Source organism: Montipora foliosa, chromosome 6 (genome assembly GCF_036669935.1).
Source record: "Montipora foliosa isolate CH-2021 chromosome 6, ASM3666993v2, whole genome shotgun sequence".
NCBI classification, from domain to species: Eukaryota; Metazoa; Cnidaria; class Anthozoa; order Scleractinia; family Acroporidae; genus Montipora; species Montipora foliosa.
This window is the reverse complement of record NC_090874.1, coordinates 21,812,425-21,827,424: the sequence shown is the minus strand read 5'-3', so window position 1 is coordinate 21,827,424 and position 15,000 is coordinate 21,812,425. Positions and strand designations below refer to the sequence as shown.

The 15,000-nt window shown below is 40.0% G+C and overlaps 1 protein-coding gene and 1 pseudogene across 2 annotated transcripts in view; both read left to right on the top strand.

Moving 5' to 3' along the window:
- Positions 1 to 11,471, top strand: part of LOC138008504 (NLR family CARD domain-containing protein 3-like) — a 24,097-nt pseudogene extending 12,626 nt beyond the window's left edge.
- The window catches only part of LOC138006965 (NLR family CARD domain-containing protein 3-like), a 336,786-nt gene that overhangs the window by 122,203 nt on the left and 199,583 nt on the right, over positions 1 to 15,000 (top strand). The window lies entirely within an intron of this gene.

Here is a 15,000-nt window from a genome sequence, read left to right as displayed (position 1 = left end):
GCGACTGATTCCAATATTTCCACTGATGAGTAAAAGTGGACAGCATTTACCTCTTTGTTGAACGCATTATTTCATGAGTCTCTGAAGTAATGTATTCATGCCTGAAGTGCATTGACTCTAGATGGTGGACAAAACACTGTCCATGGACTACCCCGATGGACTACCCAAATGGACTATGCCAAAAATACTATTTTGAATGAGTACTGTTGATCTATGTGTAAGGAGCATCTCAAATAGTGCTTACTTAAGCCTCAACACTTATTTTAAACAGTATTGTTCAACAGTATTTAAGTCTAAGCACCCATTTTAAAAAGGTTAGCTTTCGATTACTGTTGTGATGGCTGATAACTTCATGTACGGTAAGTGAAGTGAAACCATGGCCGTATGGATGAATGCAATGTAAGTATTATAATCAATTCAGTTCTTTCAATAGCAGTATTTTAAGAGTTAGTCCATTTTAGGGTAGTCCATGGACTGGGGGTCAGTGTTTTGTCCACCACCTTGACTATAACACATTTTGGCAGTTAATTGCAAAATATTTGGTGGCTTAGAAATTCATATGCCCAAATGCACCCAATTGTAATGCGTTACAAGCCCTAACCTGCAAATTGTTTACTTCAGTGACTCTTAACTCTGTCAATCACCGCCCCCTTCTTTCCCTGTGATAACTAATTGGGCGGCGTCCAGCTTTATCTGCTGACTGGGAAATACACAAACCACAGTAAATGGCATTTCCCATTTAATGGAACAGTGGAAATTTCCTTACCATTTGCTAAATTGTCCAGTTTCCAGTCTCTCATCAGCCAAAGACAATTGCAAATGGTAAGTGCCATCTCGTTGGGCAGGTTTGCTGATTTAGGAAAAACTGTTACCATCATTCACCGGTTATCCCAATCGGTTTATTCTGACAAATGGTAAGCACCCCTAATTTCCTTGAAACTAGAAGTCCAAACATGTTTCTCCCCTAACCGTTTTCTCGTCTGCAGCTTACGGATTCTACAGAATCTTTACTCGACATTTATCACTGTAACATGACAAAATGTATTACATACTTTGGTTTATTATGATTACTTCACTCAGTGATTGGTTCAAAATTCTCGCAACCCTTTTTTCAACCAATCAGAAGTCAAACCAAGACCAATTGTGGCTCGCACGTACACATTTTCCCGTGCTTTATGTCGGCTACGTGTAATTACTTCGAGTTTTGATTGGTTTACTTGATTGTCTCCATCCTTTTTGATTGGCCAAAGTGATTACCTTAGTTTTGGTTTTACGACACTCGATTGAAATCCGCTCTAGAGTAGTATCTCTCAGTGTCACTGAGGAGGGAAAGACTTAGAGCTGAGATAAGTGGACCTTAACCCATTTAAATTTACCCCTCAACTGACCCCCCAAGTTCACAACTGCTAAAAAGGGCCCCATTCACTGTCCATTGTAGTCTTGTGTTAGAGAGACACTTTAAGGTGAACCAAACCAATAAAACACAATAATTATTGTTTCTTGTTTTAATCCAGAAATGGTGAAGTCAGAAGTCGGAGAAGTGAAAGGTGTGTTAATTAATTTTAATAAAACAACCATCATACATTGCGGTTTTTACATTGTAGAAACAGCTGACGAACTAAGCATCTCACTTCTACATGCTACACTGTACATAACAGCAGATATGTGATCACTTAATAGGGTGGATTGAGTAGCAGAATTCAGAATTAAAAAACCTAAATTAAAGAGGATCAGTGATAACCCTTGTTACTCTACAGAAAACAGAGCTAAGTGCTGGCATCAATGAATTGCCTGGCTCATTGAGTTTTATTATCTAGAATCTTGTCATTCGAAACAGATTATCCCAGGGTCGCTCGTTTTTCGAGCCGCTGGACAAGGGAACGAAGCCTCTGGCATCACAATATGTATCACATTTTGTCAAGCGAAGATTCGTGGTGATAACGTGTTATAGAGGCTATCCTTACATTTGCATATTGCTGCAGTTTCTTGAAAGTTTTGAAACTGGTTTGAACCTTCTCAATTATTTTTCCTCTCTTTAAGAAATGCTCACCCAGTGGAAGAGAGAAGAGGGAGACACAAAAGACAACTTGACAGGGATCGAAGGTAGGCTGGCAAGTATAAACTTCGAACGGAAATACTGCCAAATTGTGACCTTAAACGTCTGGTGCGCGTAGGACATGCAGTGCCAACAAGATGATGACAGTGGGCAGGTGCCATGAGGAATAATCTCTCGCTTTTTGGTGTCTACTGCCCTTAGCCATCATCGTGTGGGAGTGAGTGTCCACAGGGTTTCCATTTTTTAGACGACGTGAACAATATGGAGGCTTTTTTCTTTTTTCCTTTTTCCTTTTTTCTTGTTTTTATTCTAGCTGCCGAAAACACAGGCGACAAAAAGCGTAAGAAAAATGCAACAGGTTAAAAAAACAAACCAAATTTGGGATTGACGATACTCATACTACTACTATTACTAAAAGAATCAAAATTCAAAGGGGTAAAAAGACCAATTCACCCGTGGGGGAACAATTTTGGTGAAATAAACTTGACTAGATGCGAGGTGTGCATTCACTGTAATTGACGCCGAAGGTTGACGGTCTGTTAAAGACAATGGCGACTTTCGCAACAAATTCCGGCATTCTACTATTATAACAAATACATAGGGAGAAGCTAGTACACTAAGGAAAAATTTAGCCGTAGATCAACGGCTTAATTTGTCTATTGTAATATAAGTGTGACGTAATTTGCGATGATTCTCTTCAACTCTTAGAATTACACAAGAGACAAGTGTTGTTAATCAAGCGAACGTTCTATTGAAATCTTGATCAGATAATGCTGGGCTGTAAACGGCTTGGGTAACTAAATACACTAGGGGAACAAACCTTGTGCTTTGTAGTTTTTCTTCGGGTTCTTTTGGCTTTTTGTTTAATATGAATAGTGTGTGTGTGGATGTTGATTTGAGGGAAAGTCATAGACAAAAGTTATGGTTAGTCTGTAAAATGAGGGGCAGATGTTCACAAAGCAAACTCTCAACCCCAAAATAAGGTTAACAAATGAAACAAACTCTGTGTGAAATTAAAACTTTAATCTCAGAAACAGTCAGATAGTACATGTACGAAAAACTAAATCACGTAGGAGGGATTAATAAATATTTGACCATGAAAATTATTCGTTCTTAAAAATGGGAATAATAAAGATGAAAAATCTTTACACTAAAATCTTCATTCTTAAAAAATATATGGAAAAAACTAAAGAAATTCCATGGAATATGAAACACCAGTTCCACGAGGTAAATCCAAAAATCCCAAGGATAAAGACAAGCTGACTGCGACACCATTAGGCTCGTAAATGCAAGCGAGCAAGGGGGTTTCTAGTCCAGATTGTAGTCTTGTGTTAGAGAGACACTTTAAGGTGAACCAAACCAATAAAACACAATAATTATTGTTTCTTGTTTTAATCCAGAAATGGTGAAGTCAGAAGTCGGAGAAGTGAAAGGTGTGTTAATGAATTTTAATAAAACAACCATCATACATTGTGATTTTTACATTGTAGAAACAGCTGACGAACTAAGCATCTCACTTCTACATGCTACACTGTACATGGCTGCAGATATGTGATCACTTAATAGGGTGGATTGAGTAGCAGAATTCAGAATTAAAAAACCTAAATTAAATAGGATCAGTGATAACCCTTGTTACTCTACAGAAAACAGAGCTAAGTGCTGGCATCAATGAACTGCCTGGCTCATTTAGTTTTATTATCTAGAATCTTGTCATTCGAAACAGATTATTCCAGAGTCGCTCGTCTCTCGAGCGGCTGGACAAGGGAACGAAGCCTCTGGGAACGAGATTGCACCCCTGCCGTTGCATCACAATATGTATCACATTTTGTCAACTGTCAAGCAAAGATTCGTGGTAATAACGTGTTATAGAGGCTATCCTTACATTTGCAGATTGGTGCAGTTTCTTGAAAGTTTTGAAACTGGTTTGAACCTTCTCAATTATTTTTCCTCTCTTTAAGAAATGCTCACCCAGTGGAAGAGCGAAGAGGGAGACACAAAAGACAACTTGGGAGGGATCGAAGGTAGGCTGGCAAGTATAAACTTCGAACGGAAATACTGCCAAATTGTGGCCTTAAACGTCTGGTGCGTGTAGGACAGTGCCAACAAGATGATGACAGTGGGCAGGTGCCATGTGGAACAATCTCACTTTTTGGTGTCTACTGCCCTTAGCCATCATCGTGTGAGAGTGAGTGTCCACAGGGTTTGCATTTTTTATGAAGGGGTAGTTTCTAAAGAAACTGTGGTGCTGCGTCGGTGGGGAAGTAGTATACAAAAATTTGGTTTTATCAACGGAGTTGATAATGTAAATTGGCCACCGTACAGAGATATATTATATTACATTATATTATTCCGAAGTTATTCTCTCTGTACGGTGGCCAATTTACATTATCAACTCCGTTGATAAAACCAATTTTTTGCATTTTTTAGACGACGTGACCAAGTGGCTAAACGAGCGCGTGTAGGTTCCAGTTAAATTTAGAGGTCGCGCGTTCAAGTCGTATTCGATCGGTTTGGAGGCTCTTTTCTTTTTTCCTTTTTCCTTTTTTCTTGTTTTTATTCCAGCTGCCGAAAACACAGACGACAAAAAGCGTAAGAAAAATGCAACAGGTTAAAAGAAAAAATCCATATTTGGGATTCACGATACTCGTACTTTCGTCAGCACAATTTTTTAGCATAAATAATGCAGTCGGAGATGGGCGGGCGGTAATTAGCACTAAGCGGTTTTTACTAAAAGAATCAAAATTCAAACGGGTAAAAAGACAACTCACCCGTGAGTAAACAGTTTTAGTAAAATAAACTTGACTAGATGCGAGGTGTGCATTCACTGTAATTGATGCCGAAGGTTGACGGTCTTTAAAAGACAACGGCGAATTTTGCAACAAATTCCGGCTTTCTATTATTATAACAAATAAAAACTATTACACTACTATTACTCTTTTTTAATGTAAGTGGGACGTAATTTGCGATTATTCTCTTCAACTCTTAGAATTACACAAGAAAGAGATAGGTGTTGTTAATCAAGCGAAAGTTGTATTGAAATCTCGATCAGATAACGCTGGTCTGTAAACAGCTTGGGTAACTAAATACACTAGGGGAACAAACCTTGTTTTTTGTACTTTTTCTTCGGGTTTTTTTGGTAACACGAAGTATAATGCATAAAGTACAACAACAAACCAAACAAGAGATACGTGATGCATCAACCAAGCGAGAGTGCAATTAAAGTCTCTGATTAGGTAACGCTGGGTTACAAACAGTGTGCGTAACTAAATTCGTGCCTCCATCGCGTTGTCTATCCCCCAGCCCCCAAGTGACATTCAGACTGCTCGCGATGGAAACGAAGTTATTCCGTAGAGTCAGCTAAATGACACTTGAAATGAAACAATGTATTTCTTTCCATCATGGTCACAACAAGACGATTCCATTTGAAACAAACTACTTTTGAAACATAAAAAGAAAAATCATCGCTAAATATAAAAATAGTAGCCTGTTTTGCAAGCACTACAGCAGTAGTCGCCATGCCCGTCAGCCGGAACCAGCCTCTTTAAATGCTCTTCAAAGGCTTCCATAAGCTACCGTATTTGTGAGCAAGGATGGCGCACGGCAGTGGTGAGAGCACTTGCCTCCCACCAATGTGACCCGGGTTCGATTCCGGAGTGGTGGCCGGTTCTCTACTCTGCTCCGAGAGATTTTCCTCTGGGTTATCTGGTTTCCACCCCCCATCCCCCATCTAGTCCTCCCCCGGGGGTTTCCCCTCTCCTCAAAAACCAACATTTCTAAATTCCAATTCAATGGGATGCAGCACCTCCCTGAAAACCACTTTCTAGTGAGTGGAGCTTCCTGGGTAAATATAGTTAATTATTATTATTGCTAGTAATAGTTTTCACAACATCTGCCCCCGCCGCCTAAGATAATATGAAAGGCAGTTGCGATACGATTGAATTATATGCTGAACATGTCGCCCCTGTGTTCGATTTGCGTCCGACTAATCGTCGCCCCTGTTTCTGATTAATGTCCGGACACAATCAATTTCTGAGCCAGGCAACTCGATTTGCATCGATTTTGCTTCAGTGTTTGATTTTTCAATCATTAACCCAAACAGAACTTTGGTTCTCCTTGCGAGTTTTAACTTCGTGACTCCTAAAACACCTCGGTCGTGTAGAACAATACCAATGCCACTTGTGGGCCCGTTTAAGCAATACCGATACCATTATTATTATTATTATTATTATTATTATTATTATTATTATTATTATTATTATTATTATTATTATTATTATTATTATTATTATTATTATTATTATTATTATTATTATTATTATCATTAAGGCATAATGGTTCATCAACTAGATATGCCTACCAGGAAAGTAGTCCAGCAAAATATTCCATTTTGTGTATGACCATTTAGACAAAAAGAACGTGAAACTTCAATTCAATATTAGTTGAAAAATGGTCTTTGCCGCAGCTACATATTGTTATGTGACTCATACTTCACTGATAAGCATACAGTAGGCATTATTCTGATATAATATTTTCGGGTGAGTGAACAAGGACGATTTTTTTTTCAGTTATTGACGGTTTCTCTCTTTTAGATGGTTTTGGTCCAGCTGACCTTATCGACGATATTCGAGAACTCTACAAAACCCGTGAAGGATGGCTTGCGCCTTTCCCGTGGTGCGAAGAGTTTCGATTCCATCTTGATAACATTTTTACCAGGCTAAAAATGGTCAGCAGGAAAAAAGAACGAGGGACAAAGACTGACTCTACAGTTAACATGTTGGAAATCTTCAAACCACATGAAGAATGTTCGCAACCCAGAAAGGTTTTGTTTGAAGGACAGCCAGGCATGGGAAAGACCACCTATTGTAACAAGGTTGCTTACGACTGGGCCAGGAACTGTAAATCAAGAGATTCATTTCCTGATGTCCAAGTGTTGCTGTTGTTGAAATGTAGAGACATTAACTCTGACTTTTGGTAGGCTATTGATGACCAGCTTTTACCGAAAGACATAAAGAAAGAAGAAAGAGAAAAGTTCTTCAGCTTCGTTCGGGACCATCAGTCAAAGGTCTTGCTGGTACTTGACGGATTGGATGAGTTGCCAACCCATAAATTACCCGTCTATAAAGAGATTATTCAAGGGAGAATGCTTCCAAAATGTCATTTAGTGGTTACAGCACGCCACGAAGCTGGGATAGAAGTACGGGAGTGCTGTGACACCCTGCTAGAGGTCGAAGGATTCACTGAAAACGATGCTAAAGATTTTATCTGGAGATATTTCAAAACCGAGGAGCATCTGGCGAAAAAGCTCTTGGACAAGCTGCGATCGGATGCAAGCCTTGAGGAACTAACTGCAAATCCATTAAATACAGCACTTCTATGCCTGCTTTGCGAAGACTTCCAAGGAGATTTGCCAAAAGGTAGAACTCTCCTTTTCCTCGAAATAGTTGCGTGCGTGCTGAAGAGGTACATGCAGAAGAAGAATTTAGCAAAAACGGACCAAGACCCAATCGAGTTTTACCACGCTGAATTAAAGGATCTGGGTTGTATAGCGTTGAATGGCTTGCTCAACAATGAGATGTATTTCGAGCGCAGCGCATTCCGAAATTGTACCAGCGACTTAATTCCTGAACTGGGATTTCTGTCAGTTCAGCCGGGACGCAGCAAACGAAGACCAAGTAGGTGCTATGGGTTTCTACACAAGAACTTTCAGGAGTTCTTTGCTGCGTTTTATCTCAGTTGCCAGCTTCTAGATGAGGAAATTAGCCCCGATAGCTTAGTTTCTGACACCAGGTATTTTAAAGAGTTTCAACGGGTGCTTATGTTTACTTGTGGTGTATTGGCTCAACGGTGCGAGACGAGGGCCACGGCACTTATATCAAGTATAGCACGTGCAATTAACCGATTAGCAGACGAGAATGCACGCGATGACTATGTACTTGTTTCATTGAATTGTATCAAGGAATGTGAGAAAGATCAGGGTACCTTTAGCAAAGAATTAGCACATACTTTTGGTTCGCTTCTTGAAATTCAGACATGTGATATATCTCGAGGGACTTTGTCTAATAAAGTCGGTCCCTCAAGTGCTTCCGCACTGGCTAGAACATTGGAAATCAATTCAACGCTGACATACTTGAATTTGTCTGACAATGAAATCGGTGACTCGGGTGCCGTTGCACTCGCTAAAGCAATGGAATTCAATTCAACGCTGACATTCTTGGCATTGTCCTACTGTAAAATTGGTGACTCGGGTGCTGTTGCACTCGCTAGAGCAATGGAATTCAATTCATCGTTGACAGAGTTAGATTTGGGTTTGAATGAAATCGGTGACTCAGGTGCTGGTGCACTGGCTAAAGCAATGGAAAGAAATTCAACGCTGACAGAGTTAGATTTGTTTGAAAATAACATCAGTAGCTTCGGTGCTGAGGCACTAGCAAAAGCAATGGAAGTAAATTCAACGCTGACATCCTTGGGTTTGTCTATTAGTGGTAAAATTGGTTACTCGGGTGCTGCTGCACTCGCTAAAGCAATGGAATTCAATTCAACGCTGACGTCCTTGGAATTGTTTCTCAGTAACATTGGTGACTCGGGTGCTGTTGCACTCCGAGTCGCTGAAGCAATGGAATTCAATTCAACACTGACATCCTTGGCATTGTCCTACTGTAAAATTGGTGACTCGGGTGCTGTTGCACTCGCTAAAGCAATGGAATTCAATTCAACGCTGACATCCTTGGCATTGTCCTACTGTGAAATTGGTGACTCGGGTGCTGTTGCACTCGCTAGAGCAATGGAATTCAATTCAACGCTGACATCCTTGGCATTGACCTACTGTAAAATTGGTGACTCGGGTGCTGTTGCACTCGCTGAAGCAATGGAATTCAATTCATCGTTGACAGAGTTACATTTGGGTTACAATGAAATCGGTGACTCAGGTGCTGGTGCACTGGCTAAAGCAATGGAAAGAAATTCAACGCTGACATCCTTGTCATTGCTCTACTGTAAAATTGGTGACTTGGGTGCTGCTGCACTCGCTAAAGCAATGGAATTAAATTCATCGCTGACAGAGTTAGATTTGGGTTACAATGAAATCGGTGACTCAGGTGCTGGTGCACTGGCTAAAGCAATGGAAGGAAATTCAACGCTGATAAAGTTAAGTTTGTTTGCCAATGAAATCGGTGACTCGGGTGCTGCTGCACTGGCTAAAGCAGTGGAAAGAAATTCAACGCTGACAGAGTTACTCTTGTCTGGCAATAAAATCGGTAACTCGGGTGCTGCTGCACTGGCTGAAGCAATGGAATTAAATTCAACGCTGACTTCGTTGTGGTTGATTCACAATAAAATCGATTACTAGTTTGCTGTTGTACTGACTGAAAGAGAACTGACACCCTGCGATCGTGAAATTGTATGCATTGCATACCGTTAAGCCATTTTCAAAACGTTTAAATCAGAATGGTATTCGTGCTGTGAACGAAACAAAAACTCGAACTCCAATTCACTTTCCGGAGGCAGAGTCGATCTTCCCGACTATCTTCGGACATTTGATTGTTGGATTCCAAAACGCAGTTCGGCGCTTAGCCCTTGAAGGTGAAATTCCGCAGAATTATGAATGTCGCAGTAAACGTCAGTAAATATTGCCAATGGCGATCGTAGTATTTTAGAATGAAGTGAAAGTTTCGTCATTGCACATGGAATGTACTTTGGAACATTTAATTTTGTTGGCTTTTACGATATATTTAAAGTTTTAAGAAAAGAATACACTTCATGCTTTCTTATTTTTAGAGTAAATGTGAAGTGAATGAAAAACCCAAACTGGACAACCTTTTGTTCCGACATCGGGCCACAGTACAGTTTTGGGCTTCCTTTGTTTTTTTGGTAGTTTCTTGTAGTTATGGGATTGCTTACGAGTCTTACTCTGTTCTCCCTTTAAGGACCCTAGTCAGCTTTAATTCGCTCATGTTTTTGTTGACATACGGGAGTTTTGTTGACGTATTATACTCTTGGGACTTGATCAAACCAAAAATAATCCTGAGAAAATGCGAGATGTTTTTATCGGCTCACCTATATTTCTTTGATACCCAAGAAGTTGGCAATGAAAAGAAGGTTAAAAAAAGGGTAGTCTGCTTACGAGCCAAGTGGCCCGCTAGGCTGAAGCTTATCCCGGTTTCTGTTGCATGAAGCGGCTAGGAGTATTTCTACTCTCCCCTGGATGGGATAGCAGTCCAACGCAGGGCCATTTATAGAACTGGGTGGAGAGGGGCGCACCGTGAGAGTAGTGTCTTGCCCAAGAACACAATGCAATGTTCCGAACCCGGTCCACTCGGTCCGGAGTCGAGCGCACTAACCATGAGGCCACCGCGCCTCCCCATTGAAAAGAAGGCGAGATGGTTTAAGGTATCAGTAAACCCCAAAATTGATCATTTTGCCAAATTTTAGTTTTTGATATTCACAGGTACATCTCATTGGGGTCTTTTAATTGCAAAAAGTTCCGCGAAAAAAGGTTTCTTCTAGACGAAGTTGTAAAGGAAAAACGATGCCATGAATAGTAATCTCGTTACTTGGCAGTTAAGTACTGAGCCTCAGTAAAAGTAAACTAAAGGTGGTTTCATTTGTCGCACACGCAGTACACACGTGTAGCATAAGATGAAATGCTGTATTTCTACTTTCCAAGAATTTCTTCGTTTTCAAGTTTACCAAATCTTGAAACGGGTGTTGAATCCGCGCACCAGTGGCTCAGTTGGTTGAGCACCGGGCTGCCATGCGGGAGGTCGTGAGTTCGACTCCGGCCGGACCAACACTCAGGGTCTTTAACTGAGGAGAAAGTGCTGTCTTTGTAATTACCCCCGCGTATAGTTAGACTTTCAATTCTCGGATAAGGACTATAAAGCGTAGGCCTAGGCCCCGTCTCATATAAAATATCTTCCATGTTCATTAGTTCCCTGTGGGACGTTAAAGAACCCACACACTATTCGAGAAGAGTAGGGGATGCAGTTCCCGGTGTTGTGGCTCTCCTCTGTGAAATTTGGCCAATAAAGCACCACGCAAATAAGAAAAAATTCAGCCTGATAAATAAAACATGTTCTTAATATAACGGGGAAAGGGTATTAGAAGAAGGAAAAAGTACGGTACAGTAAGTGATCAAAGTAACATGTTGTTCAGGGCCATTACAAACTTTGAAATCTATTTTAAAAAGACTTGTATGTTAATTAAACCTCTAGTAATGGACAATTTGAAGTATTTGTGAAACCAATTGTAAGAACATTTAACGAACAGTTTCAGGCTGGATTCTTACTAAGCACCCCTTAAATAAAAACACGATCAGCCTCAAACCTGAAATTAGTGTTCTTATATGCGGGTGTTTAGGGTACTCCTCGCTGCCACTCCAAGAGAAGATGGTTCAACAAAGATTTCCATTTCCACTCGATAACATGTTGCGAAGAGCAAGTCATACATAAATAATCATTGAAAATGAAATTCTAAGAAACATAGCTTAGTTTTGCATGGAAAACAGAATTATATGGCCCATTTGATGTCCGATGGAAACATTACTTTAACAGTTACAGAATCTCCTAGTTTTCGGTTGCACCGAAAATGACGACTGAAGAGTTGTGGGCCCGCGATGTATAGTGGGCGACTAGGTTTCTTTAAGGTTGGTTTTGACTAGAGTGGGAGTCGGAGTCCGTAATCAGAAGCGCAGAGCGATACGATCTGGTTAAAATCAAACTGTCGGAGTAGGAAGCTGAGAATACCGATTCCGCTTATGACTCCGTCGCTTACGATCCATTGAAAACTGAGTCGGAAGCGGAAGAATAAACCAATCATAATGTTCGATTCCAAGCATTGCGATTGGTTGGTTCTTGCGCTTCTACTTCCGACTCCGACAATCTTCTTTTCACTGGATCAAAAGCGACGGAGTCAGAAGAAAATTGGAACGTTCTGGTTCTTCCGACTCCGATTCCGTCGGGCTTATGACTCCGCTTACGACTGCGATCTTTGATAAGCGCTCTTAAGACTCCGTCGCTTGTGAAAACCAGCCTTTAATTTGCTCACGATTTTCCCACGCACGTGCGTGATTTTCTTTACTTTCATTGACGACAGAAGCCACTTATCTCTGAAAATCTCTTCCGACCATTTAGCCAAGTGTTCTGTCTCCGACAACATTGGCAGCGTTTACACGAACGCGTGCGATTTCGTCTGTCGTGTAAACAAGGAGAGTGCATCGATTAGAATACAGTTACTATTTTGGCGCGAAATTTGCTTTGTTGAATTCAAAATAGTGAATTTATCACGTAGTGCAGCGCTCGCTTATACCATCACCATTTCCTGGCGAAAGCGGTTCCATGTAAACACATCCAAACCGCATCGATTTTGACGTGGTTTCGAAATCATGAAACTATGCTGTCGATGTGAAACCGCTTTTGTGTAAACGCTGCCTCAGCCTTCTGAGGTCTGCACCCACCCGAACGAGGAAGCCTTGTCAGGAAATTTCTTTTTCTTAATCGGACTTGTCATTTTTTAAAAAAAAAAAAACAAGTCAAAGCACAACGGTGACTCAGTTGGTTGAGCATCGGGCTGCGATGCGGGAGGTCGTGAGTTCGACTCCGGCCGGATCAACAATCAGGGTCTTAAAATAACTGAAGAGAAAGTGCTGCCTTTGTAATTAAATCCGCTAATGGTTAGACTCTCTAGTCTTGTTGGATAAGGACGATAAACCGTAGGCCCCGTCTCACAGCTCTTCAATGTTCATAAACTTTGTGGGACGTTAAAGATCCCACACACTAGTCGAAAAGAGTAGGGCATGTAGTTCCCGGTGTTGTGGTCAGGCCTTTCCTTCGGCAATGTGATTGGCTTGGCGTAATCTTCCGAACGGACTTCTGAACGATGAGACCACATAACTGTGTTACAGCAAAGCAGACTACTCAGATTGAAGGAGTCCCAAGTGCTGAAACTGGCAAACCAAAGCTATGATGCCAGCCATTTTTCTTTTTTATTTTTTAATAAAACTACATCACAGACACTACTACCCTAGTACCTTACATTACATTTCACTACTTCACGTACATTCGCCTACATTATTTTTGCTGTTTATTACACTGCATTAAAGTAGTAATAATATACATGAAAAAAGTACTCGATTCTGATTGGCTGAAAGCAGTGCAGTATAAGTTTAACACTGCAAATTACACATCTAAATTCAGGATTATGATTGGCTAATAAACAATAGGGTTTGGTCAGAACCAATCAAATCTTTTGTTTTCAAATCAAGCGCGCGCCCTAAATGGCGCAATTTTACCCTACGGGAAAATTCCCTACGGGTTCGTGCAATTTCAATCCTCTTTGAAAAAATTTATTCGTGCTTTATTTATTCCAAATTACACTCGATATCATGTGGTTAGCTATACAAATAACAATATACTGAAATAAATTACTAACTGCACAGCTAACAACGAGTACTAGGATTTTGGTTACATTTTTTGGCTCGATTTCTCGGTTCGCTTTTATATTTAGAGGTAGGTCTTCGGTTGAGGATATCTCGCGACATAGTGGACAGAATGGCACCAACTAAATTTTTATGGTATACGAGATGTTGAAAACCAATGGTTTAGGTTCTATTTAATCAAAAGGAAGCAAAGAGTGTATGTTAACGGAGCTGAGTCTAGTTTTCTTTCTGTAAATTCAGGAGTGCCACAAGGGTCGATCTTGGGTCCTTTTTTTTTCTTAGTTTACATAAATGATATAGTAAATGCAACTAATTATTTCTCTTTAAGACTATTTGCCGATGACACCTTCTTGACTGCGACTGGTAGGGATCTCGATGCATTGCTACACCTAATAAACTCTGAATTACCCGCTATTTATGACTGGATATGCTAAAATAAGCTAACTTTAAATTTAAGTAAGACAAAATATGTAGTATTCCAACCACGGCAAAAACTTCATTATAATTCATACACCCCTCTTAAACTAGCGGATCAGTATCTTGAGCAGTCTCACAGTGTTAACTACTTAGGATTAATTATTGATTGTTGCCTATCATGGCACCATCATATCGATTATATTAGTAGTAAAATCAGTAAAAGCATAAATATTATTGCAAAATTAAAACGTCATGTACCCAACAAATCTTTAACAAGTATCTATTATGCACTTATATATCCTTATTTAACTTATGGCTGCGTATTGTGGGGTAATAACTACGAAGCTGCCATATCTCAAGTGGTAAAGCTGCAAAACAAAGCAGTAAGAATCATCAATGACAGTGGCGGATCCAGACCTTGAGCTAAGGGAATATATACTTTAAAAGTACCAAAATAAGGGGGAGGAGACCGGGCCCTCCGGGCCCCTCCCCTAGATCCGCCACTGAATGAGGTACCACTTCGTGAGCATATTACTCCCCATTATGTAAATCTTGGCCTTATTAAATTTCCTGATATTGTGAAGTTAAAAACTTGTCAACTATTTTATGATCTTATCGTAGATAACAAACCATCAAATCTTACTCTATCTTTTGTATCTGAGCAACATAATTATACTACTCGAAGCACATCCTTACAGTATCTAAATCCCGGTTCTTTTAGAACAAATATAAGGCAATTTCACCCAACAATTGTTGGATGTTATTATTGGAATGATATTCCTCTATTCATTCGTAGTATGTCAAATAAATATCTATTTAAAAGATCTCTTTTTCATAATTATTTTGCTCAGTACTAACTACTGCACTTACTGTTTAGTATCCCTTAACTATGTGTTTCTCGTTTCTTTTGCTTATTGTAATTATCTTTTATCTTAAAATGAAATGTAACTTAATTTAAAGGGCATCTGACTAGTTTACTTATATCGTTGCCCTTCTCCATTTACTTTATGTAGTGAGCTTTTCAGACCTTGTACTTCTCTAAATAAATGGGGGAAATAAATGAAATGAAATGAAATGGCACCAAATTACCAAAGAA